The 24,511-nt window shown below is 43.0% G+C and overlaps 1 long non-coding RNA gene across 1 annotated transcript; it reads left to right on the plus strand.

Annotated features, from left to right (window-relative positions):
* The first annotated feature begins 6,126 nt into the window (after positions 1-6,126).
* LOC135324267 (uncharacterized) lies at positions 6,127-14,597 on the plus strand. The gene is made up of 3 exons (XR_010385628.1): positions 6,127-6,214; positions 6,779-6,841; positions 13,850-14,597. It is a non-coding gene; the product is annotated as an uncharacterized LOC135324267 (long non-coding RNA).
* The last annotated feature ends 9,914 nt before the right edge of the window (positions 14,598-24,511 follow it).

Genomic DNA, 24,511 nt, shown 5'->3' on the forward strand with positions numbered 1-24,511 from the left:
ATATAGAAGTAGAGATACATAAACATACAGAAAACGTTATTATTCCTAACATAAAAGGACATATCTTGCCCCATGGATCAAGCTCTACATGACACAGAACTGGACGAAGTTTGTAGACCTGCTTATGACAGGCTCCCTTTAAAGTTTTTCCTAACTTCTTATTTTAGATTTCACCCAGCCCTTGCTTAGTCACCCCCCCCACCCCGATTTCAGATGAATGAAGACAGTCTGTAATTTACAGCTCGCCTGTATACTCTTCTAAAGATCATTACCATTTTAAAGCTGAATTTCATTTTGCGGATGGCAGTGTTAGGCCTTACAATACGGCTTCCCAGCCCTTCGCTGTTCTGTGGCCTTGGGTCTTTCAAGATAGACAGCAAATGTATTTTCATCACTTCTTGAAAATGTGCTGAGAATAGGGTGTGTTCACACTTTTTCATATGTGCTCTGTAAAGAGACCGGCAAGTGCCTAGAGGAGTTCATGTTTTGCCTGCTACATACTTTTAGCCTTCTTAAGATAAAGAATTTATCTCATCATAAGCACTCATACAATTTATTAGCATGGTATTTTGGAGGTCATAATACGTCATCACCGCAAAGATCAAGATGAAGAAATTTGGCCTTTAAACACATTCCCCTGTTTGACACCTAAAAAAGATCAATAGATTTGCTCACAGAGACTTTCCCCAGAACTCTCTCCAGCAAATGCAAGAGAGCCTGCACAGAGCTCTGCAGGCAGACAAATTTCCAAACAGTATTTGGCTGTTTTCAGAAATAGCAGTGTAGTAGATAAGCAGGCATCCCTATTTTCTTTCAAACATTTTGCCTGTTATTGTCCAGCACCAGATTATATTTCCAGCACCTTTTATTACCATTCCAGGCAAGCTCTGTGGAGGCAAGTGCCCACAACCATTCAGCAAAAACAGGCAAAAATCTTCCCATGTTCAGACAAAGGAAAACAACAAACATCAATTTCCTTGTCCCTGCAGTTGTGGATGGCGATGATGTTCACATTCTCAAGTTTTATAGAACACTGCCTCCCTCCTATAATGTCCTAAAACAGGCAGCCAGCTGGGCCATATGTTGCAGCTGATGCATCTAGGGGCCTTTTCGCTTTTCATTACTGCTTTCTCATTTGTTGTTAAGCAAAGTTTGTCTCCGTAGGCTTACCACAACCGTCACAGAAGAGCAGTGTGATGGAGTCATCCACAGTGATGGGTGGGCAGTGGCAGAAGGTGGGCAGTGAGGCAGCTCAGCCCTGTGACAACTAGCAGGCAACAAGAGCAGGCTGTAAGCTGCCTTCTGTTTCTTGATATATTTGCCCTTGAGTTTTGGACAGATAACATGCACTCTTGCTATATTTGTCACTTGCAATTTATAAGCTGTAAAAAAAGGGAGGGGGCAGGGCTGAGAAGCTAATGAAATGTTTGTTAATCCTCCAAATGTTCCAGGTGCACTTTCAAGAAACTTTGGCCTAGATAGGAGGTGCTGGTTGTGTTACGCAGAGGCTCCTGTTGCGTCTTTTGAATGCCACCCTCACAGTCCTTGGCTCTGGTGAGACTTCTTGATGCTTCCTGCATGGCAGCAAGTATCGGGATAGGGACAAGTTGTTAGCGTGCGCTATAGCCTGAGCATATGTCTCAGTTCTTGTAGATGTGAGTTTTCCTGAACTCCAGGACAAGGAGGCTTGTAGCTCTCCCCTGGTTGTAGGCAGGTTCCCACCCCCAGCGTAGGGCAGAGGAGGTGGAAGCAGAGGGTCAGCACACTGGTGGACTTGCTGATCTGCTTCCAGTGAACTGGGGCAGAAACCAGAGCTCAGCTACTCTCTTAATTTGTGAACATTAAAAAAAAAACAACAAAAATTCTTCAAATCTACTGCCTGCCCTAAGCATGTACTGTAGTCAAATTAAACCCCTAATAATGTATCTATGAAATGAAAAACAAACATGTTCATCTTTTGTAGTTCCAGCCTCCCCTAATGGAAAATGGCTGTATTTCAATCAGCCACATGTCCGAGCTTTAGTTGTTCTCACAAGTCTGAATTCTTCCCTTAAATGGGATCCATCCAAGAATGGGACGCTGTCATTTCTCTTTCGGAGACCTACATGGCAGTTACAAACAGCTCACTAATGAGCTCAGTCTTGCAGCTCTGAGGTCCTCTTCAGAGAGGCTGAGTCTCTGCAGCTCCAGATGAAGACGTTCAGCTGCTCGGAGAAGCCAGTGATGCCGGGCTGCTTGGGACCGCGCCGGCAGCCGGGGGAGAACGGCCCTCCAGCGTCGCAAGCAATTTAGACATGCCAGCGGCCTTGGAGGCAGCTTCGAAGGGCAAGGTCCCTCTGCACCACCAGAGTGGTGTAGAGAGCTGCAAGTGGAAGTGACAACCGAGCCCAGAGCGCGCGCGGAGTCCATAAATGGGAGAAGCCGGGCTGACTCCTCGGCATCTCCCACCTCGTTGTGCTGCTACGACGTGCGCCCAGCATGACAGAGCAAAAGAGAATGGGGGAGCAGTTACGGGGCTCTACTGAGACTTGTTTCTATTGAACACTCTTTGCATTAGTCAGGCTGTTTAAATGGGCCCTGATGTAAATATGAATCGGGTCTCTCCAGAGTTGTTTGCGTGCTTCCCTGGCAGGCTTTCACACAGCAGAGACGGAGCTGTCTCTTATTAAAGCTTCTCTTATTAAAGCTTCACCAAACCGTGAAGGACCAAAATGCTGGAATAACTGATCGTCTGGAAGAGATTGCTTTTCCCACTTGCTGCACCTTACCTTTCCCAGGAAGCATAAATATTCTTAATATGGCAGATTGCTGGGAAACATTACCAGAGCTTATCTCAGTGACTTGTTTGCTTTTTATGGGCTCATGCTGTTTACACATGGTACTTCAAGGTGTCAGGATTTTACAGCTTTGGGAACTTTCTTCAGGCAGCGCTCTAATGTCACTAACTTCCCAAACTTTGATATAGACACTGATGTCACCTGGGGAATTCTCTTTTTCATCTGTTCATCATATCAGAATTAAGCAGAGCTAGGTCTTGTTATTTGTACTCTTCCCCATGGTTCTGCAAAGCTAAGCCACTGTCTTTGCACAGCATATGAAGCTGGAGAGGTCAATTTAAAATGAATATTAACTGTTCATGGTAGTCAAATGCCTTCCTTTCTACAGAGTGTATTGGGTTTTCCATGTTGAATAATGAGCCCATTCAGGAAGCTTCCTGTACCTAATATTTCCTAGTGACTAGCTATGTGTCACTCTGTACTTTGAACCTTCCTGAAGACATTTGAATTTGTTTCTTCTCTGTCATCTAGAGTGAGTTAGGTGGATTTTAGGCTGTCTCAATATGGCCCTTTCTGTGCTAATTTCTTTCTGTCTAGTCTGACTTTTATGTCCTATCTACTGACTTTCTACATACACATCTTGAATACACAGGATTGCTCCTAGTGACATCAGTGGAAATTGTTACGTGGGCACTTGGCCTGTCTTTGCAGCTTGCTGTTGTGTGCAGTGACCTGGAGCTTAGCTGTCGTCATGTCTCCTGACATTGTCTGATTAAGGTTCTAATTTCCTCCATACTAGGTATTCTTTGTATTTAATTTCACCACATCTTGCACTAAGGAGTCCCCTTTTGGGAACCATAGCATTGGTACTGCATTGCACAGAAGTCAGTTTGTACAGCAACTCTGTAAAGGGATACAGCAAAATTTATCATATAGTCATTTGAAAATGATTGACATCAGAGAGAGAGGAAGAATCCTGCTGGGCTGCAAAGAGCTGTCTTAAAATTTAACAGGACTATTGTTTGTTACAACAATTAAATGGTGAAAATCATGATATGCTCTGCTTTGCACAGTTAAATTAATAGATACAGCTTTCTTAATATCTTGTTTATAAAGCCATCCTTATAGGACAATGCTGTTATTAAACAAAATCCATGTAGTGTCAGTTAAGATAGTCACAGGAAACATTTCAACTCTTCTCCCAAAATTTAGAGGAACAGACCTAAGAAGTTAAGGAACGAGATGGGGGCGCTCCCTTCAAACCCCATCTTTGAGGCTCTCAGTAATGCATTTTGCTCACCCATTACCCTCTCACTTCCATTTTCCCTCACCCCAAAATGTCAAGTGCTCCCTAGCTTCAGCAAGCCCATGCGGGACACAGTGGCCATCACCTCAGAGCGGACGGGTACAGGTGACTGTCCCCCCGGGCACAGGAGACGTTGCTCCGGGCACGGGCACGGCCCAGCTGTGCTCTTCCCGTGCTGCGATGCTCATCTGACTCACAGGGGCTGCCGACTGTACAAGTCCGGCAAGTATTCCTCGAAACGTGTCCATGAGCCCTCTAGCGGCATCCGCACGGACTGTGTTTTTGCATTTTGGAAAGTGCCAAAATCCCCTGGGGAAGCAGCGTGCCTCTACCTAAGGGCTGCACGTCTGTGGCTACTCGCTGCTCGCACTGATCCGAGCCGGCGCTGTGCCTGTGCGCGCCCGCTGCGCTAGCGATGAGCAAAGAGCGGAAGGATGCAGGAGACTGCAGTCTGAGCGAAGGATCCCAAGGGTCAACTGCCAGAGCAACAACACAATATTTTCCCACCACAATTGCTCCCACTGACCTGATCAATCAGCATTACAGTTTTAAGAACATGCTAACTGTAATACTTTGCTCTAGCATTCTCCTGTCAGCAGCTTTTCGGGGGCTAGAAATGTTTGTATAATAAGACTTTAAGCCACTTTTTGAATTTCGAATACAGGAAAAATACAGACATTTTTGTTACAGCTTAAACCAGCCTAAGTTCTTAATTTCCTCCAAGTCAAAAATTGTTTAATCAGCTCCCTTTAAACCTGGCAAGAAAATTCTCCTCTATAGGCCAGACAGAGGTTCTAGCCAAGCTTCAAGGGCCTGAAAATTAGATCTGCGATTGGGATGCCTGTTGCTGTGAACTTGGCACTGTGAGCCAGAGTCCCTCTCCTCCCAGGGACTGACTGAGTGGTTTTCCCCATGTGGTTTTGGCATGTGCCTGGTTTCCCAGCACACCTTGAGACCTGGCCGGTATACGAATGCTTAAGCAGTCACCTTCACCATTCATTTTTAAGGCCATTCCACGCAGCCTATCTGATTTTCAAGTGGTGACTGCTGAGGACTCCCAGATTGCTTTGAAAGCAACCAGTCCTCAGCACTTTGATGATCCAAGCCTTTAATTTTGCACCTTGAGCAAAAATGCCTGTAACTGCTCCATCTGGACAGGGGAAGGTGAGAATGAACCCCATAATGTAAGGGGTCAACTTAAGGGTGAAAATATAATCCTTAAAGTGAAAGAACAGAGACACTGGCTAATGAAACTCAGTGTTGCAAAGTGCAGAAGTTACACCAGACTTCAAGGGTACTAATTTACCCCTGTAGGAGATAGCCCAGGTCTGTCTAGTTTGCAGACTTTATAAATCCTACAGGTGAAACCTTGTCTTGACTGGAGTCACTGGGAATGATGGCTCACCAAAGCAATGAATTCACCATTAGGTCTTGCCCGTTACTGTCTGCAAAGAGCTCCGCAAGCCTCATGCAGCAAGTGCTGCAGTACTTCAGCGTGTGATTCTGTTCAGATCATTTTTTTAGCTCTTTGGAAAGCCACCGAGTTTTATGGGCGACTGATCCAGATCATTGAAAAAACTGAAAACCATGCTCACTTCTTTAAGGACTTTTTGGGGTGGGAGAAAGAAAAGGAGGGGTTATGTCAGGGTAGATTTTCAAAGTTAGACCCCAGATGCACTATCAGGTAACAAGTGGATTAGCCAGTTATTGCTCATCAGCTGAGCTGTGGTAACCGATCGTGCATGTGTTTTCAGTCCCGCACAAACACAAGCTAAACACATTAGCTTACTCCTCTTTCAGTAAGGCCACTGATTTGACCTTAAATTTGCCATGCTAAAACTACTCAAATCCAGTCTCTTACAATCAGTAGATCTGCTTGTCAGGTAGGATGCAGACACTGGGGCTCAGACCAAGGCTGAGAGCATGGGACAGGTATCAGATGCAGGGTTAATAGGGAGCAGGAGACGGTGAGGGCTGTGCCGAGCCCTTGGGGCAGGGACGAGCACGGTTAGAGGTTTGGCAGTGTGCAAAGCACAACGGGGAAAAGATAGGGCCAGAATAAGGAGCCTAAACCAGAGCTGCAGCTGGAGACAAGAGACCATCTCTAAAGAGACAGGAGCAAGATAAAAGGGTAAATCTTCAAGGAAATGTCTGGTTAAGCAGCTGAGGCACATGGTGGCCTTGCTTCGAGGTCTGACCCCGGGCTTGTCCCAAGTCTGGCTGTGCTTGGTTGCAACCCTTTGACTGGCTATGGGCTGAGGCTTATGGTACCTGCGATCTCTAAGCCTTTAGGCATTGCTGCTTGTTGTATTTTTCATTATTGAGTTTCATGTGTTTCAGTTGCTTGGGTGACTTGGAAAGGGGAGACCAGGTGTAATATCAAATGCTTGATATTACTAAATATATGCATGTGTTTGTCATTTACAGCACCTTAAAAAGAATAATTTCCCCAGTTACTGAGGTGTTTCTGATGGCTCCACACTCCAGGTAACAAAGCTGCTCTTGGCCCTTCTGATCGACTAAAGCAGCACAACACCAATGCTCAGCTCTTTACAGGACTGTCCTCAGTTTCCTTCTAGATTTTCAGGCTCATCTGAGCTGTCCTGAGACTCATGTTCTTCCTCGTTGTGCTTAGTTGATCACCCCAAACAAGTGGTGATTTTCAGTCTGAGTAACTTCTTTTTTTTAATTTCAGCGCATTAAAGGAAAAACAGAAGAGGAGAGAACAAAGTCACGGGTCCCTAAGAAAAGTCATCATGTGAGTCCCCATTCTAACCATCTGCACAGGACTTACGGAGCAAAAACGAGATGTGACCTTGGCCCACAGTAAGACTGGCTGGAAATGTAGCTTGTTCATAATGATACATAATGATTGAGTCCAGGGTTAAAAATGTGAAAAGTAACCCCCAACCCACCCAGATCATTTTCTTTGCTTTCATTTCAGAAGGAAGGAAGAAATAAGGAGGATGGAGAGCTGAGAAATCTCTTTAAAATAGATGTAATCATCCGAGTAGCAGGTCCTCAGGCGGTGTAAATCTGCACTGCTGTATCAGTGTATCAATGTCAGACTGAACCACCTGAGGACCTGATAGAAAACAAGCAGGAAAAGAAAAGAAAAGACTATTCTAAGACTTAAAATGTAAATTTAAAAAAAGGAAGAAAAAAACACCATAGTTATTGCACAGTACTGATAACTGGTTGGTGTTTTATTCAGTCCATCTTGTTAGTTCACATAAAATCGCAGGTCAGATTCAAGAGTGTAGATTCAGAGACTAGGATGTAATACCAGCTTTTGTACTCTCTGCTTATGCCTCAGTGGGAATCCAAGATCAGAATTCAGCCCTAAGGGGCTAAAATATTTATTTTTCAAATCCAAGCTCTGCTTTGTTTTTCTAAAGTGTGACAAAAAAAAGTTTCTAATAAAATGTGACATGTGCTCACTTTATTTTTTTTACCTCTCTGGATCTAAAACAAAGACAGAGTGAAAATGTAAGTAACATTTTTGTATTAAAAGAAATTATTCCTGGCAATTTTAATGTCAAGTTTCAGCTTGATGTGATTTAAAACGGGCAAGTTACAAAGCCCTAAAAAAATGGGGTTTTATAATGGAAATGCTGACAGACCCTTAACTACAGCGGCGTTGCTGGGCGCCACTCTAATAAAAGGTGGCAAGGATCCAGGAGTCTTCACAGCTGCATGTCTAAACTTTATTAAGTATCTGACTATAGTTTGCAGGTCCTCGCCAGATCATAACTCATTTAATTCTGACACATTCCAGTTTATAATTAGTGCTGTACTAATATGTTCCTAAATGGTACCAGGGTATTTTAAAACTTTTTTTTTTCTCTCCCATAAAACAAGCCATTTCCCCAAACCCAAAGATGCACTGACATTTGGCAACCAAGCAAGCTCATTGAGCTAAAATAATTCAAGTGCTAAAGGCCAGTGTCTGCAAAGGAAGCACAAAGAGCACTGAAACATCTGTAATTCCCAAGGCAGGAGGAAAAAAGCAATTTCTAACTTTCTCTAAGCAAAGTATTCTACTTGCCTTTAGCACCCAGTGACAAAGCAAATTGTTCTTAAAATACATCGGTGGTGGCTTCCAGTTAGGAAATAATTGTAAAAACAAAGTAAGCAAACACAATTTTTTCACTACTTTGCCAAGTAATAAAATAGCTGTGCTAATACATGGAAGGTATAAACATATTTATTTAAATCTACTGTTGGGTGCCTGCCGCCTGAAAAACAGTACATTTTGGGAAAGCATGCACTTCCAGAGCTTATTGACGGCCCGTGATATCATGGGGCTTTGGGTTTACTGCAATATCCTTGTGGCTCCTTTACAATACTGATATTGAAGTCCCAGCTTGCTACAGTAGCTCTTGTTCGAGGTCTCCAGCTGTTTGTGCTCATTTCCGCAGCCCTCTGGGCTGGTATCTGGTCAATGCCCTCTGCTGACGGCGGGCTTGGAGCGAGTCCTGGGCAGGTACCGGGCAGAGGCATGAGCCCCTCCAGCTGCCGCCATTCCCCCGTTCCTCGGGCCCAGGGAAGGCTTTTCTGCAGCACGAGCACAGGGTGAGGGAAGCCAGACCAGAAGGATACGCACTCTGACTTTCTGATTGCCGTGTATCTAATCAGCGCTGTCCCAGAAACTTTCTGAAGTGCTGGATGGCAGTGCTCGGGGCAGTTTAACCTTGCTTCGGAGGGTGCTCCCGCACCAATACTCGGGCTGAGAACTGATGGGGTTACGGGGAAGCACCCCTGTGGGAGCAGTTCTCCACCTAGGTATCTCTAACCTTATAGCCGACCATTGGAAAACACTGAATTTTGGATCTGAGTCACTCTGTTATTCCTTGGAGGGACAATCCCCCTTCCTTACCCTGAAAGGACCATCTTATTGTTCATTGCAGGATCCTAAAACCAAACCAAAAATCCAGCAAGGTGTTGCATCACACTGCTTGAATTAAGGGAGATCCCACTGAGCTGCTAGAACGTAGCATGTTGGCTGGCCAGAGAAGCATGGGCAGATGCAGTCAGTTGCTGATCCAGTAAATCATGTCAGTGTTTATGCTAAAACACAAGAAAGTGTATTTAAATAATATCAGGTATAACTATGAAGAATGCAAACAGAATTGGGATTTGTAGTAAGCATAAATCATCATTATGCTCCTTTTCTTTGAAGATATTGAAGGATGAGGATCATAATATACTTGCATAGTGATCAGTATTCCATTCCTGGTTCCTTTAATGCACTTTTTTGGCTCCTCAAATAACTGTAGCTGTAGAAGTTCCTTTAGCACATTGTTTTCCTAGCTTTGTGTAATTCTTGCAGTGTGCACTAGATCCTCAGTGGCTGAATCTTCAAATTTTTTGTGGCATTTTCATGAGAGAACTCAAGACGAACTAACTCTTCCCACCTATAAGACAGGGCTTTGTGGAGAGGAAGGAAAGAGAAATAACTTTCCTTTGATCATCAGCGTCATTTCATAAAAAAGCTTAGCATACACTTAAAATGCTGCCACTTTTTTTCTGATTCAGGGCCACAGGCATAACACAAAGCTGCTCAGCACCCAGCCCAATGTAAACTTTATAGTCTTCAATTAAACTACAGACTAACGTTTGATTCACATTCAAACAAGTATGAACATAGATGCAGCTGACCGTAGATGATCATTCTGCAATTTTCAGAAGGAAGAAAAGGAAAGAAAAGAAAGGAAAGGGAAGAGAAAACAAAAAAATAAGAGAACTGTAAAGAGGAGGAAGATTCAACTAAATGTTTAAAGAGTCTTTTGGCACATAATATGGAAGAGTTGACTTCTACTTATGTATTTTTCCATTTCCAAACTTACTGCTTCAAAAAGTGGAACCTGACAAGTACAGAAATATGTTGTTACCTATACACTCTAAACCTGTGTACTTCTGCACACAGAGCCTTAAGTGTTTACTATTGGCAAAGTTGTGTCAACTCCATTTCTACTCACATTATTGGGAAAAAACTGTTCTTTCTGGTTTTGTAATATATCTAAGGGTCCAGCTGCAAATCTGTAATCACCGGACTAAAGGGAATAAATTACGGACCTACTATACCTATGGATGATCCAAGTCTTGTACTTAAAGGAAGGAATTCAACCACTCTGTTATCCATGAAGAATTCATTGGATCAGGCTTGGAAATACCATACATGCTCTTTGGGTACAAAAGACTTTTCTTAGAATTTACAAATAAACCCATGAATTTCTTTGAGCTAAATTAGTTTTAGAATTGTCTTTGAAGAAATTTGGCATCAGGTTCAGACTAGTACAGTGCTGCAAATGATCTAAATGGAATCATGAAAATGCTTCAAAAGTCACATATATTAAAGCTTACTGAAGTCCCACAAACTGAATTTTTAAATCATTGGCGTTACTACTGGTTACACAGCAGCGTCTCTCCCTCTGCATTTTACTACTCTTTTTCAAAATGTTTGCTATCTATCCTGCCAAAATCTTTCCAGTATTTCTCAGAAACAGCATCCCTCTAACAGGTCTAGCCTCCAAAGGCAAGACCCACCTGCCTTTCCCAGCTGTGCCTGAGCGTGATATATACACCATGGGCAAGACGTGGGCACCTGGTGCCACCTGAGACATCTTACGGTCTCCGAGCCATCCTTGCAGGTCTGGCAAAAAGGGCACAGGGCCTCCACAAGCTCCTGATTTGGTACCTGCTGCTATGCCTGGGCTAAGAGGCTGCTATGCCTGGGCAAGCGAATAAAGCCTTACCCCATGGTCTAGACTGCAAATGGGGGTCTCACAGCTCAGACAAGCTGACCTCAAAGCATATAGCCTCCACTCCTCTGCAGGGGAGCAATTGAAACAACAGGGAATCCAGTATTTGTCCAACAGCTACCATTGCCTTTGCTGCAGAGCAAAGTTTTCTGATATTTTTAAGTCGCTGGGCTGCTGCTTGAAATGTAAGAGTAAACAAATAAGGCATAGGAAGGCGTATGCAAGTACGGAGCTCGTAATTTGGAGCTCCTGGCTGTTCCCTTGTTCTGGGCATTGTTGTTTGAGTCAAAGCATTCATAATTATTTCATTGTGCAAACTGTTATAATTTGATGGATCATCAAAGAATGAGCAGCAGCAGCAGAAGAGGCACGTGCTCTCAGCCTGCCGCTCCCTCCCTGTAGTTTTTTGCCACGTTGCTCTTTCAGGTTCTTGGAGCTGGGTTTCTAGGCTAGCAAGTCTGATTTTATTTCTAAAAGAGCCCAATCTAAATATGTGCTCCTACGGAAATCATGGCTTTGAAACCTTTGTATACATGATCCAAAGTTCCTCTCTGTAGAAGAGGTTCAGATTTGTTTTCTTAGTGGCAATTAAGATTGATGCAATGCATTTGAATCTTCAGGAAATGTGTATCTTGGAGTTATTCACTATGTCCTTCTGCTCTGAAATAGAAAATGTAGCGCGTTTAAGTAGGACATACTTTGCATGGCTGGCCTTGTGCGAAAGGCAGGAAGGCATGCTGACTGACTAAAATATTAGTTGGCAATCATTTAGTCTTCAGCCATGGATTAAATTGTTTTGTTTGTATCATCTTTCAATCTATCATTAATAGTATTTCTTTCTTTCATCTTCCTTTCTCTTTCCTGTTTGCATTTCAATTTATTTTGCTGGCGACTTTGAAGGGAGAGCCAAAATGACTATCATTTAGGATTATCAGTTGTACAAGCAAAAGTCCTCTCCCTGAGGTTCTCAGTGATTTTGATTTCCTTTTCTGGCATTCTGCGCTCCACGCACACATGTACAAAGTGGTGCGTGTCCAAGTCCTCTGCAACGATGAACTCCATCTCTGTGGGTGTAAAAGCATGACCCTCTTCTGTTCCAAATGGTATTTGTTTCATGTTTAGCTTTTGCCAAGATGATACAACGAGCAACTGTGTGCAGGGAGAGCCTGCTAAAGAGTTCAAGACCTGTCCTGAGGATGGGGAAAGCTCCTTTCTCCCCATACTTCATGTTACTCTGTTTTTGTTGCTTGAAATGAAATTGCAAGATTTCCTAATGCTCAAAGCATGGCATCTGGTCTGTGCTTGTCTGAACTTTTGCTGATTTTCTTCAGTTCAAGCCGACAAGATAAGTCCCAAGCTGTTGCCACACTTGCCAATACTTGGTGTTGGATCTGCTGAGTCACAAAGCAGAAAAACCAAGCAGCAAAGAAACTCAAGCACATGGGTGTGTGCGTGCATGTGTGTGCACAGAGACATTCATGAGCTGAGGTTATCAGGCCTTTGACTATGCTTTCTAGAATAGCACTTTCCAGAGGAAGAGCAAAACCGTGGCAGGCCCTGCCTTGCTGGAGGGGCAGAGGTACTGCTCTGCTTTGCAGTCAGGGATGAGCACAATATCGCTGAGCAGCACAGGCAATCGGGAAGATTTACTGTATTTATACAGCTAGAGGTTGAGGGCAAGACACCAACAAGACCAAGGAGCACACACTTCACCTGCCTGGCAGGACCCCCCAGACCATGTCCCCGTGACTTGTTTCTTTCCAAGGTAGTGCAGCTCTTCCCATGCCGCCGTGCCCCTCATTGCCCCAGTGTCACAAGCTGGGATGATGTCGGGCTCCTTGGGAGCTGCGGGAGCCATCACGCCCAGAAGGCGGACAACCTCCCGGTGCCCGCAGGGAGGTGCTGCCGTGCACGGCAGCCGCTGCCCTGCGCCCGAGCAGGGCCCTTCCACCCACTGCGCTCATAAACGCCTTCCAGTACTTCTCATTTATTACTGCTTTAATGTAAGGGAGCTCAAACCAAGAAAATATACTATATTTCTTTAATTGTAAAACTTTATTGTGGGCTGTGATTAAATCATTTTCAAGCACCGTTGAGTCATGCAGAGCTTTGTTTTCTGTGCTATTGGTAACCAAAGCCAGCTTTATATCCAGACCACATGGTCATAAGAAAAAAAGCCCTCTAAACCTTTACAACCTAAAATTACACTTGCAAAGCATTATTATCATGTATCTTATTTAGAGTGGAGTAAAATGTTTTTTCTGGAGACTAAAGCAACTTCAAAATCTTTTATTCACATTCAATTCTGATAGAGCGGAGTCCAGGGAACTGTGAAAGAGCAGGTGTTGTCCAAATGGGACTAATTTGCCCAGATTGTTATTTTAAAGCATAGTGAATGCAAATACAGCATTTAAAAGTGTTCATGCCTAGGGCAATATCTTTTGTTGAACTTACATTAACAAATTTAAAGGTATATCAGTCTACAAAAATGTAGGATTAACTTTTCCAGGCCTTCTGAGAGCTGGAGTGTATCCTTTAGCCGGGCAGTTTTTGCTTTTGTAATTACTGCTTTTAAAACTGCTGTGTTTGTGTGCTTTCAGGTACTCTCAGCTTCAGCTGCAAACATGAAGCCTATAGTGCCCTGGGCTGGCCAAAACATTTGTCGTTTTTAGCTATGATATTTCAGAGACTATTTATTCAATCTATTCCTTCAGTCTATGCAACAAAAAAATGATCACAGTTGGTCTGTGGAGATGTTACCTTTTTGATGCCAAAGCTCTTTTCTTGCTATTTTTGTCAAAATTTTCCATGGAGGAGGAAACATCCCTGAGTAGTTCCTGCCACTGGGCTGTTTGAAATGCCCAGTGGGGATGTGCCCACAGCACATGTTAATGCCATGCAGAGATACCGGGTTAATGCCGTGCAGAGGTCCTGGGTTTAGCTCACATGTTGGACACAGCACACTGTAACGGTACTGATTACTCCTCTACCTTTTCCTGCAGAGTGAATCGTCATTAAGAAAGAATCTCGGGAGCTACACCAAAGCAGAGAAAAGGAGAAAACCAAGGCTGTTGAAGCTCCAAAGCTGAAGGCTGTTTCAGGAGCAACTGCAGTTTGGATGATGTCTCTGAACTGTGTGGATGGCAACGCTCACACCAGAGCATCACTGTCTGCATCCTTCATACGCCCACCCCCTCCACAGCCCTCATCCTCACCCAGGGGCTCGTGAGTGTTGCGTGTGGTGCCAAGAAGGGGCCAGAGAGGCCGTAGCAGCAAGAGGCAAAAATGAAAGGATGTGTTCGATGGGACTGTGGAGGCCAGGGAAGGAGAGCTGGAGATGATCGCACCTCTGTCACCCCAAAGAAATCCCATCCAAAGTAGCTAGGGAGTTTCAGTTCTCTATCTTGCAATTAGTAAGGCCAGCAGGACCCTTGTAGGGAACACTCAAACCATATACTTTCTGTTAGACATAAAGACATTATGCATTAGCATAGCATTAGACATCTAACATAATTACTCAGAATTGCCCCGTCCCCTGGAAGTATCTGCGTGTATCTCTGTTAACTGTGTAAAGAACTTAATTTTGATCCTCTGAATCATACCTAAATGAGATGTCCAAATTTGGTGGTGTGAATAACCCCCTAGGAGTAATAAATAAAACCCTGCATAGCTCAGGATTGCCAGGAGGTGTGTTTTGGTAGTAGTAATGTTTACTGTTTCCAACTCAATAAACATTACTTTTAGATTCAACTTTGTTGTGGGAACACTCATAGTCAATGATTTCAGTACCGCTTTCTACAAATGCTGTTAACCATACGTAGCATTTTAACTGATTCACTGACTGTCATGGCCAGTAAAATTTGCATAGACAGAGTTTGAAAAAAGGCATCTTTTTATTCTGCTACCCTGCATAGCAAAAGTTGTATTTTAAAAAGTGATTAGTGCTGGCTAAGGTCTCCATTTTTGATTCCTGCTTTGCGATGCTCAAAGGTCATCTGACTTTCTGGGAAAAGGGTTGGAGTTCTCCAACAGCCAGGCTCCATCGTGATGTCTGAAGCTGAATACTCCAAATCACTACTCACTTCTGAGATTTTTCTTCATTTGGAGCTCTACTTATGTAAGATGAAATGTACTTTTAGCCTCGTGGCTTACTATAGGATACTATATATACAGTTCCAGTGGTCTTCCCATCACTCTTCTGCTCTACAACACTGTGATTTTTTATCCAGCCTGATCAACCAATTTATCTGTGAAACTTATCTCTGAGATGACACACAGTGCCGCATAAAGTGGTCTGAAAGCTGCAGAAAGAATGACACATCTGCAGAGCATTTAGTAAATAAAAATGTAAAAACAGCAACAATGTGGAGGAGAGAGGAAAGCTTCTCTCAGAGTGGAAATAAGAAGCCACTATTGTGTGACTGGATTCACAAAGAAGTGATAGGTTTCTTGCTTGCTGAAAAATCCTTGCTCTTGGCTTTTCCCTGCTCTGGATTGACTAATTGCCTTGGCATCCATTTCCTTAGCTAGCAATAATTTTTTGTTACACCCTTTTCTCCCTTGCTGGTTAAATCATAAAAATGCAAGGCCAAAAGCAGCTTTGTCTACCTCATGTATGTTGCAGCTGGCTTTCTGTTGTGCTCTACCTTCCATATCCCCATACGCTATACATTTATCTTCAGTGCAAAAAGGTGGTAAAAGGGTCAGCTACTGCAGTGCCCACTTAACACAGAGCCCGGCCATCTTCCTGTCTCTCCTTGGCCCAAAGGAGAGCGTTCTCCAAGATGCTGGCTGGGCACCAGGGCTGCACCAAGAGAAGCAGCAGTGGACATACTGCCTTTCTCCTGCACGCGCTTTCTGTTTGGAGCCGAGCTAGAACAGCTGGTTTGGAGTCGCTCTCGCCCCGTTGAACCATTCACCATGGGGGAAGACTGCTTTGAAACTGAACTTGAAAGCTTAGAGAGGTTTTAAAATAAAAGGCTTTCGGATGCCATGTGCATTGCTTCTTGTCACCGTGTGGCAGTTGAGTCAAGCTTGCAGAGTGCAGGTAGGCTTCCTGTGCAAATCACCTGTCTTTGCAGAAATCTTGAATGGCACAGCTGGGTTCGTATTCCTTCAAAAAAAGAAGTGAATAAACGTGGAGCTAAACCTATTATATGAGCTCCAGAAGCCTACAAGAATAGACGCTTCAGAAAAGTAGATAGGTAGATGGAGAGGGAGCGAGAGGTAGGCATGCAGGCAGACATTAGAAAAATCTGTCCTTGACCTTCATATGCCAAAGAAATTCTTTTTGTTTGAGGTGGGGGAAAGTCAATCCCTTAGGGGAAAACAGAGTGGGGGAGAGAGGTAATAAGGAAATGAGTCAGACACCAAGAATTGTTGGCAAATACAGATATTTCCTAGTAAAGGAGGACATTTTTCAGCTGATCTAATGTAAAAAACCACAGATAATATGTGCCTGGTTTTTATTTAGTCCCCCTTGTAGCTAGAAATATTAGAGTTTAATAAATGGGGAAAAGGTGAGAAACAAGACCCTTTTCTCTCTCTTCACTGCTTCCCCACATCACCCTGGGGAACAAGTTGAAAGCCTGAATCAGTGTTTTTCTTTGGTTTTAGCATTTTTTTTTCAAGTAGAAGCTTTGAGAAGTGGTTCCACTGTAGCCATTAAAAAAGAGGTAAAACATGTGGTTTCTTCACCGGGCTGTTTCTAATCAGGTTGGATTACCTTGCATAACTGTATAATTATAATGACGATAACTGATATTTTATTTTAGATTTTATTAAGCAAGGAACCCTGAAGTACTCTAGATTCACTGATTAATCCCTGGGTCCCCAGGCTTTGGTTCATGCTGTGGCGGCTGGTGAGCCTGAAGCAGCCACAGAGTGAGCCCTTCCCAGGCCTTCCCAGCACTCAAATCTACTGCAGTCTCATGGGCTGGCTGGAGATGTACCCAACTCCTAAACGCTACAGCCTAACCACGTATAAGGTCTAGCAAGGCATAAAGTCTGTTGCTTGTCACTATTGCTTAATCACAGCTGTGGTTATGGACAGCAGAAACATTAGGGGCAGCAGCAGCTCAAGTAGAAACAGCAAAAATGAAGAGCGAGGCTTTTTTGCTTGCTTGGAAAGAAAGTACGAGTGAAGGATGTAAGGTGATAAACTCATAGGAGTACATGACTGCGGACAAGGGTGGCCAGTGTTAAGCAAATGAGGTGTACGGGTGGAAGATCAGTAATTTGTGAGAGAAGCTGAGCTGTACTAATGTCTTAGTATATTGGTATTAGCCTTTCTCACAAAGTCAGGATCTTCAGCTACTGAGTATTTGTTGAAGTCCTGGTTTCTCCTGTGAGGTACTGACTGAATTTACTATTCTGACAATTCTTGTTAGTCTGAGGAAATAGAAAATGGGACGGCTTACCCCCAAAGCATGGGGGTGCTCCTTAACTCCTTAAAGCATGCTGCTTACCTCCCCTGACTTCCAGGAGGCAGAGCTCCTTATCTGAGAGTGTCACTGGGCTTTAAGCAACTGTGCAAAGAAGGTGGTTGTTGTCAAGCTCTGTGGCGTGATCAGTGCAGTCCCCATCCTTTGTGATGTGGCAGGTGATCTTTCCTTATTAAAAACAAAACCAAACCAAACCCTATACAATACGATCTATCGTAGCTCTTCCAGAGTAGTCTTTGGGAGTGCAGATCTGTGCCAGTGGAGACAGGTGTGACTTTTCCATTCTCAGAGAAGGGGTTAGCTGCACAAAGATGCATTTATAACAGCGAGAGCTCACTGTGCTGGCTCTTCTGGTGGGGAGCAGAAAGGGGGGAAGAGGACTGAAGCCCCCAGGTCCTGGCTGCCTTCCCCGGCATGTGTTACATAGCAGATCAGGCTAGGGTAGACCATACTCTTTCCCTCTGGCCTTAACACCTACAAGTCTGTGAGTTTAAGCTTGTTGGCAAATTTCTATTATCTTTTTTCTTTGCCACAGCTATGAAGCATGGTTGTGCTTAGATGAGGAAAACTATGTGTGAAGAACAAAATCCCTTAACCTCTTCCCTTGAAGGCACGCATGCCTCTTCATGTAGGGTTTATCTCGGGCTAAGGGGAGGCATTTTTATTGCACCCCTTGGTTAAACCACTGTCATTATGACAAATGTACACAGTGACAGTTCTTCATTCTTTACAGTATTATCATAGATGTTCCAATGTGGTTTTTTTCCAGGAAACAAAAACTTATGCCTGAGATCAATCCCAGTTTTGCTGGTCCCAGTTTTGCTCAGGCTGCCACAGAGTGAGAGCAAAACTGGCTGAGTACCCTCTCCTGCTGCCCCTGCTGCTAAGATGAACTTAAGTTGTAATAGCCTTCAAGGGCTGTCTTTATTGGTCTTGAAGTTCTGAATACATCACTATCAACTAATAGCACAGAGACAGCCACACTGGAGAACATACTTAGCAACCAGCCTGTTTCTACATCCTCATCCTGGCTGCCATTTAATATTCATCCCAGAAAGCCTCAGTATCAGAAACTAAATTCAACCAGAAATTAGCATTGGTGTTGTTCAAAATACATTTTTTTGTATTACAAAGATGTTTCAAAAGGGAGAATAGCTCCAAATCCATTTGCAAATACATATACATGTGTATATATATATGTATTCCCTTCCCACATATATATGTATATGTATTTGCAAATATATATGTAACAACTCAACCCTGTGCTTTCTGTGAGTTACGACATAATCATTCTGCTTGTTTTTGATTCTTCCAATCTGTGATTGCTATAAACTTTGGCAGCAAAGCCTTTTAGAGAAATTACCCCAGGCACAACTAGTTAATTGACTCATTTATTGGTTGCCTAAAATTATGCAGCGTTAGCAATTCCGCCCATTCATCTCTTTGTCTCTGACAGAATACACAATGCATCGTCACTGGGTAGACTACCAGAGGTTCATTCCTCTCCATTGTCTTTTTAAGCTCCTTTGGCTGCGGCAAAAGTCCTAAAGCAGACAACCGCCAGCAACATAAATGCTGATTTAGCCCATGCTATAAGGAGTAACCTTACACTAGCTAGGCTCCATCAGACCTAGGATACAGGTAGCAGCCTCTCTCCAGAAGAAACAATGAACCCCACACATACTGAAAGCCTTCTAGGAAACAAGATGTGCTCTGTCCATCTTAATTATTTCAGGTGCACTCCAAAGCTTTTCAGAGAGCAGAGAGAAAATGAACTGGCTGCCATGAGCGCCTTCCGATTTTCTATTATCTGTCATTACCTGGTATTCCTTGGGCCATAATCTCCCCTCCTGTTCTACACAGAGCTGCTATTGATGGTAGCAGGGGTTCTCTGCAGAGGAGGAGGACACAATATACAATGCTTGTACACATTCGGTTTTAACTGTTGATTTACCAGCATTATCCAGGGCTTTACAAATCATCACACAGACGTTTGACCAGTAAAACAATCAATATTTAAGTATCTCCTCAGCAACGTAGGCTTGAGAAAAGATACCAGCCAGCATACACGTTATCAGCTAGCTGCATTGACCAGTTTTATTACAGGTCAGTGTTAGGAAGACAGTTTTGTTTTCAGTGGTACTTGTATAAACCTATTGAGGACAGTAATGTTACAAAGGTCTGGCTGAAAACTAGAAAACTACATTTGGCCCCATGCATTCGCTAAGCATTAAAGGTTTGTGCTTTGCTTTGTTTGGCATTACTGAATTTAAGGATATACTTTCAATCTTTCAAAAAACAATTATGCTGTCAACATCTAAATTGGAAGCTGTTGAAAACCATGTACTACTGTTCCATTTTAACTGAGGGTTCATATCTCCGCAATGACACACTGCTAACCTGATGTGGCAGTCACACATGTAATGATCTTAACCCTTGCAGCTGAAATCCTACTGAATGAGCCCTGTTGTATGGCAGCAGTAGTACACGGACAATAGGCATGGTGCTGTAAATTGTCTCACTGTGTCTAGAGAGTACCTTGGGCTCAGTTCTGAAGTCCTCCATGGCTTCTAATGTTATACCTTAGTTTAAGCACAAAGACACCACCTTAGGAAGCCCCTAAGCTGCATATGCTTGCCCTGTCCTTTCTCTCTGAAGCGATGGCAGTTTGCCGTTGTCAGCGACGGAGGAGTGGGCTGGATTGGCCTTTGGGTTAGTCTGGTGCAACGTTCTTACGCGTACAACCTTGCCGTACTGAGTGCTCTTGCTGGGAATTAAGCTTAAAAAAGTGCCAGCCTCATTCTCACCAAGAAGTCTTAATCAGACCAGTGGCTCCCCTCCATTTAGTAGTGCAAATATTTGGGAAAATAAGATGATCCAAATCTGTCTCGTGTTGCCACATTTTTCAGAGTAAGCAGTGACAGACTTGGAACCGAATGCATTCTGTTAAAAATCTGCTTATACAAGTGCGCAGGACAGCCAATCAGATATGTGGCCTTTCCGTGGGATTCGGGCTCCAGGGCTACCTGTGAAACGGATCATTACTGAGTCAGGTCCTGGCAAAAGCGCAAGAAGGCCTTGGGAGACAGATGGGAAGATGAGCTGACATTCTTGGCGGTAGCATCCTACAGGATTTTTTGCTTTGAGCTTCACAACCTGGAAAAGGGCAAGCAGCCAACCAAAGATAGGAACTGTGAGTAATTTCCCCAGAAACTCTGTCAACATAGGCCTGTCTTCCAAACAGACTGCAGTGGCAGAGTGCAATGGTACTTTACCTGCTCCAGGGTCCTTTTCTGCCTAGTATTTGCTTCTCAAGGTGCCAAAGGAAGCTACATCTCCAGTACAGCATCACCCTGTAAATGCCGTCTTCTCCTATCCTGCTGATACTGTCCTGCTCTGACTTTCTTTCCGTGGCAAGGAGAAAGGGGCTGCAGCCAAAGGCATACTCATCTACCCAAGCGGCTGGCAGTGTTTTACAAGTGGGGTCTTTGTGTCTTTTGGTAGATACCAAGTCAAATAAAGACAAAAACAGAAAACCAGAAGCATGCTATGAAAGAGAAAGACATATTCTTTCAAAAAGGGAAGAAATAGGAGGGGGCATGAGTGATCAGAGGAATGTGAGGAGTAGGCTGGAGAAGGGGGAGATCACTTTAGGGTGATGTGGTGGGAGATATATAGCCAATAGAGGACAGGTTAGGGAAGAAGAGGCACCACTGCAATATCCTATTGACAATGAGATGGGTTAACCATTACCTCAGTTCTGCTTTTATCATCATACTTGCTTTTTTGGTGTAACAGAGGATGTACAGAAATTGTCTCCTAAATTGCAAGCCAGAAAATGTCAAATTTATTCCTCTTAGATGAGGTCTTAAAATCCTAACTCACAGTCACAGCCCCTTCCTTCTACTACAACTTATTACAAATTGACATGTTAATTTGAATATAAATACCAAGAAATTTGAGTTAAGCAGTTCTACACTCACAGGACTATATTTCAGAGTGAGATGAGGGTAGAAACATTTAAAATATTGGTTCTTTTAATGATACCAGGCAAAATTGGAGATCCTTACCCTATTAATCAAGTAAAGCTCTCGTTAATCTGTAATTATTTCTAACGATGCCATTACCACTGAGTAGAGGTTCCAGTGTCTGAGTTGGAGCCATTGGCCTTTAATACATCTTTATTCACGACGAGGGATTCTATGATATGTAATTCTTTCTGCAGAGGATCCTGGCACAATACCACTTTGACAAATTATAGGATATACTGAAGAAATCTTTTCCCTTTGGCAAAGCTTGTTGGAGAGGAGAAACGACCTGAAATTCCATTTAATCTGATGTTCTCTTTTTCTAAGATGAGAATTCAAGTAGACGAGAGTTTCTTTTGTCAAAAGCAACTTAAAAATGGAAACCTAAACCTTATAATCTCTGTAGCAGTTGTGGAACTCATCAATAGGCTGTGACAGCTGCTAAACTTCGCATTGTTATCTTTTGCTGTTTCTTATATCCACCTGTTACCTTTTTGTCTTCTCTCTTGATCCAACAGTCACGTCATTGCATCATATAGAGTATCAAGGGCAATCGAATGGGAGCTGCTCTGTTTGTTGCCAGGGTTTCTGAAGTAGTTCACACCATCCTCTGTCAACCAGGAACAAACAAATGATCTTAAGGGTAGAGATGGACATGAGTGTAGAATTTTGTCCAGGAATATAGTGTTCTTTTTGTCTCACAGGACAGAGTCTGCTGCAGCATCTTTTACTCTTATCCCACCTATCCATTTCAGCCTACAAAGTCAGAGGAAAGGAGATAACAAGTAGGCCCGTAAGGAGAGGACAGAAAAACAATTTAGAAGGTAATCCAGGCAGAATAACGTATTTCATCTGTGTGTGCTTTTGCTCCTGGTAGTTGCATCATGTATCTTAAGTAAAGTATTACTAGCATTTAATTTTATTTTTCATTTTAGCAAAAGAAGAAAATAATTACTTCACATAATTACCTAGATGTAAATAGGCCCAACAGAGCTTTCTTCTGGATTCGTGCTCTGAGGCTGAGCTTCCATCAAGAAGGTCTGAAAGGTTCTTCACCTTGGGGCATTAATAAAGTCCACCTTCTCTGCCCAGTCATGCATTTTCCTAAGGAGTATTTATGCACACTTACTCACTAAATGTGATTGTCTGAACATCATACTCGGAGAAAACCAGGCTAAAAGAATAACTTCAAGTTTTCTACTACTCCCAAGACAGTATTCTGAAGCACCAAATAGCTGTTTTACAGTGTTTTACAGTTAGGCTAATGAAAGATATTACTTAAAATTTGAAAGTTGTTTTAAACTTTGTCTCAACAAGAAGCTGAGCTTAACTTTTGCTGATCTTATCTTTTTTCACTTGAGACATCCTACTGTACCCCATTTCATCTGGACTTTGGCCTTTTCCAGTTTCTATTTTACCTTTTCCCAACAATAAAATCTGAAATACTAACCAAACACAAGCTTGTTGGGAAGGTTTTTCTGTGACTGGGACATCAACAAACCAAACAAAGAGTTTCAAATTAGACTCCACGGGAAAGAGGCTGCCTTGTTGACATGTTGTTGCAAGATCTTTCTTGAAAACTTCATCACAGTAAAGAAAGCAAGTTGGCAACAGCCAGTTGAGTAATGGGCTCATGCCATTAAGCTGAACAATTGGAGACTTTGTCTCTATTACTTCAAGCTGCGGGATATTTTGATGTTTGGAAATACTGTACAGATTCACACGAGTAAGAGAAGAAAAGGGAGATGCAAAGGAAGAGGAAAACTGCATTTACAGAGGAGAGACTGATGGGTTTCCGAGCCATGCCAGAGTGCTTTCTTCACAGCCACATTTTCAAGATGTGGCTGGCCGAGATGAGGCACACGATGAGGTGATTCCCCATTGCCAGGTTTATGTGCTAACAACAGCACCAAACTGAGGAGGGCTAATTTTCTAAAGAGAGATAGCCAAACCCTCCACTGGTGTGAAATGTCACAACCCCAAAGCTTTCAACACAGCTTGGATGATTTACATCCAGAAAATCTTGCATGATGAACTCACATGCTCATTGTGGCAGAAAAGCACAAACTGTGTGAGGAAGTATATGCGATCTGTCCCCACAGTCACAATTTTAAGGCCTTATCCGTGAGAAGGTGCTGTTCCAGAAACAGAATATGATTTCTGAACAATTCCTGAACATTCAATTTCTGAACAGGAAATTGGTTAAAGACACAAGTTATCACTGGCAGACCTCATCTATATGCAGAGAAAATATCACCTACAGCTTTCCCGAGATTGGCCCATGATCAACAAGTCTTCACTGATTGCATACATTGCCTGCAGCTGCATTTTGATTACACACACTGTAACCCCAAGCTGTCTTGCATGAGAGGTTTACGCAGAACATGCTGTTCCATAGGAGACTCCTTTTAACAAGGAGTCTGTCTTCTCTGCAGTATCTGTCATAGCAGATGTAAATCACTGTCAATATGCAATTCCAAAAACAGTCTGGGCCTGCTGTACCTTCAGGCAGCCTTAGACAGTCAGCTCACACTGCCGCTGTCACAAGTCCTTGAGAGAGGCAGGTGCTTCAGCACTGCCAAATTTATGATCATTTGTCAACTGAAAAAGAAAGATGGGTTTCATGAAGAGGCAAGACCTTCCTATTTTTGACCTCAGGATTTTTTTTCCCCTTTTTGGCTCTGTGTGTCTTATCAGTGGCTCTTTATGCCCTCCTAGTCTAACTAATTGATTCCTCTCTCTTGTGATGCTTTTGTAGTCGGATTGTAATAAATTATAGCCTGCTGTTTAAGAATGTGTCAAATATTGTTTTAACTTGTCTAATGCACAGAATTAAGAACCAGAGCCTGAATCATAAAATGACATAAAACTTTGCTGGTATTAAATAGACTCCATTAATAATTCTTCTCTCACTTCCATCTGCATAAATTCAGTATGACTCCATTGGTCTCAAGTACTCTCTCAGCATTTACACCACTATGAGCGATGGAAGATTTTTAACTCTTCATTCCTGTGGTGAGATAGAAGGACAACAGGCCAAGATTGCATTGGGAAAGAAATGAGTAAAGCTACACAGTAATTTGAAGAGATGGAATTAAAAACACTGAATGGCACGGTTTCCTGAGGATGCTGCATACATGAAAAGTGGTGGCTTAGAGGCACCCCTTTATCTAGTACCTAACAGTGGCACGAA

This window comes from Dromaius novaehollandiae, chromosome W (genome assembly GCF_036370855.1).
Source record: "Dromaius novaehollandiae isolate bDroNov1 chromosome W, bDroNov1.hap1, whole genome shotgun sequence".
NCBI classification, from domain to species: Eukaryota; Metazoa; Chordata; class Aves; order Casuariiformes; family Dromaiidae; genus Dromaius; species Dromaius novaehollandiae.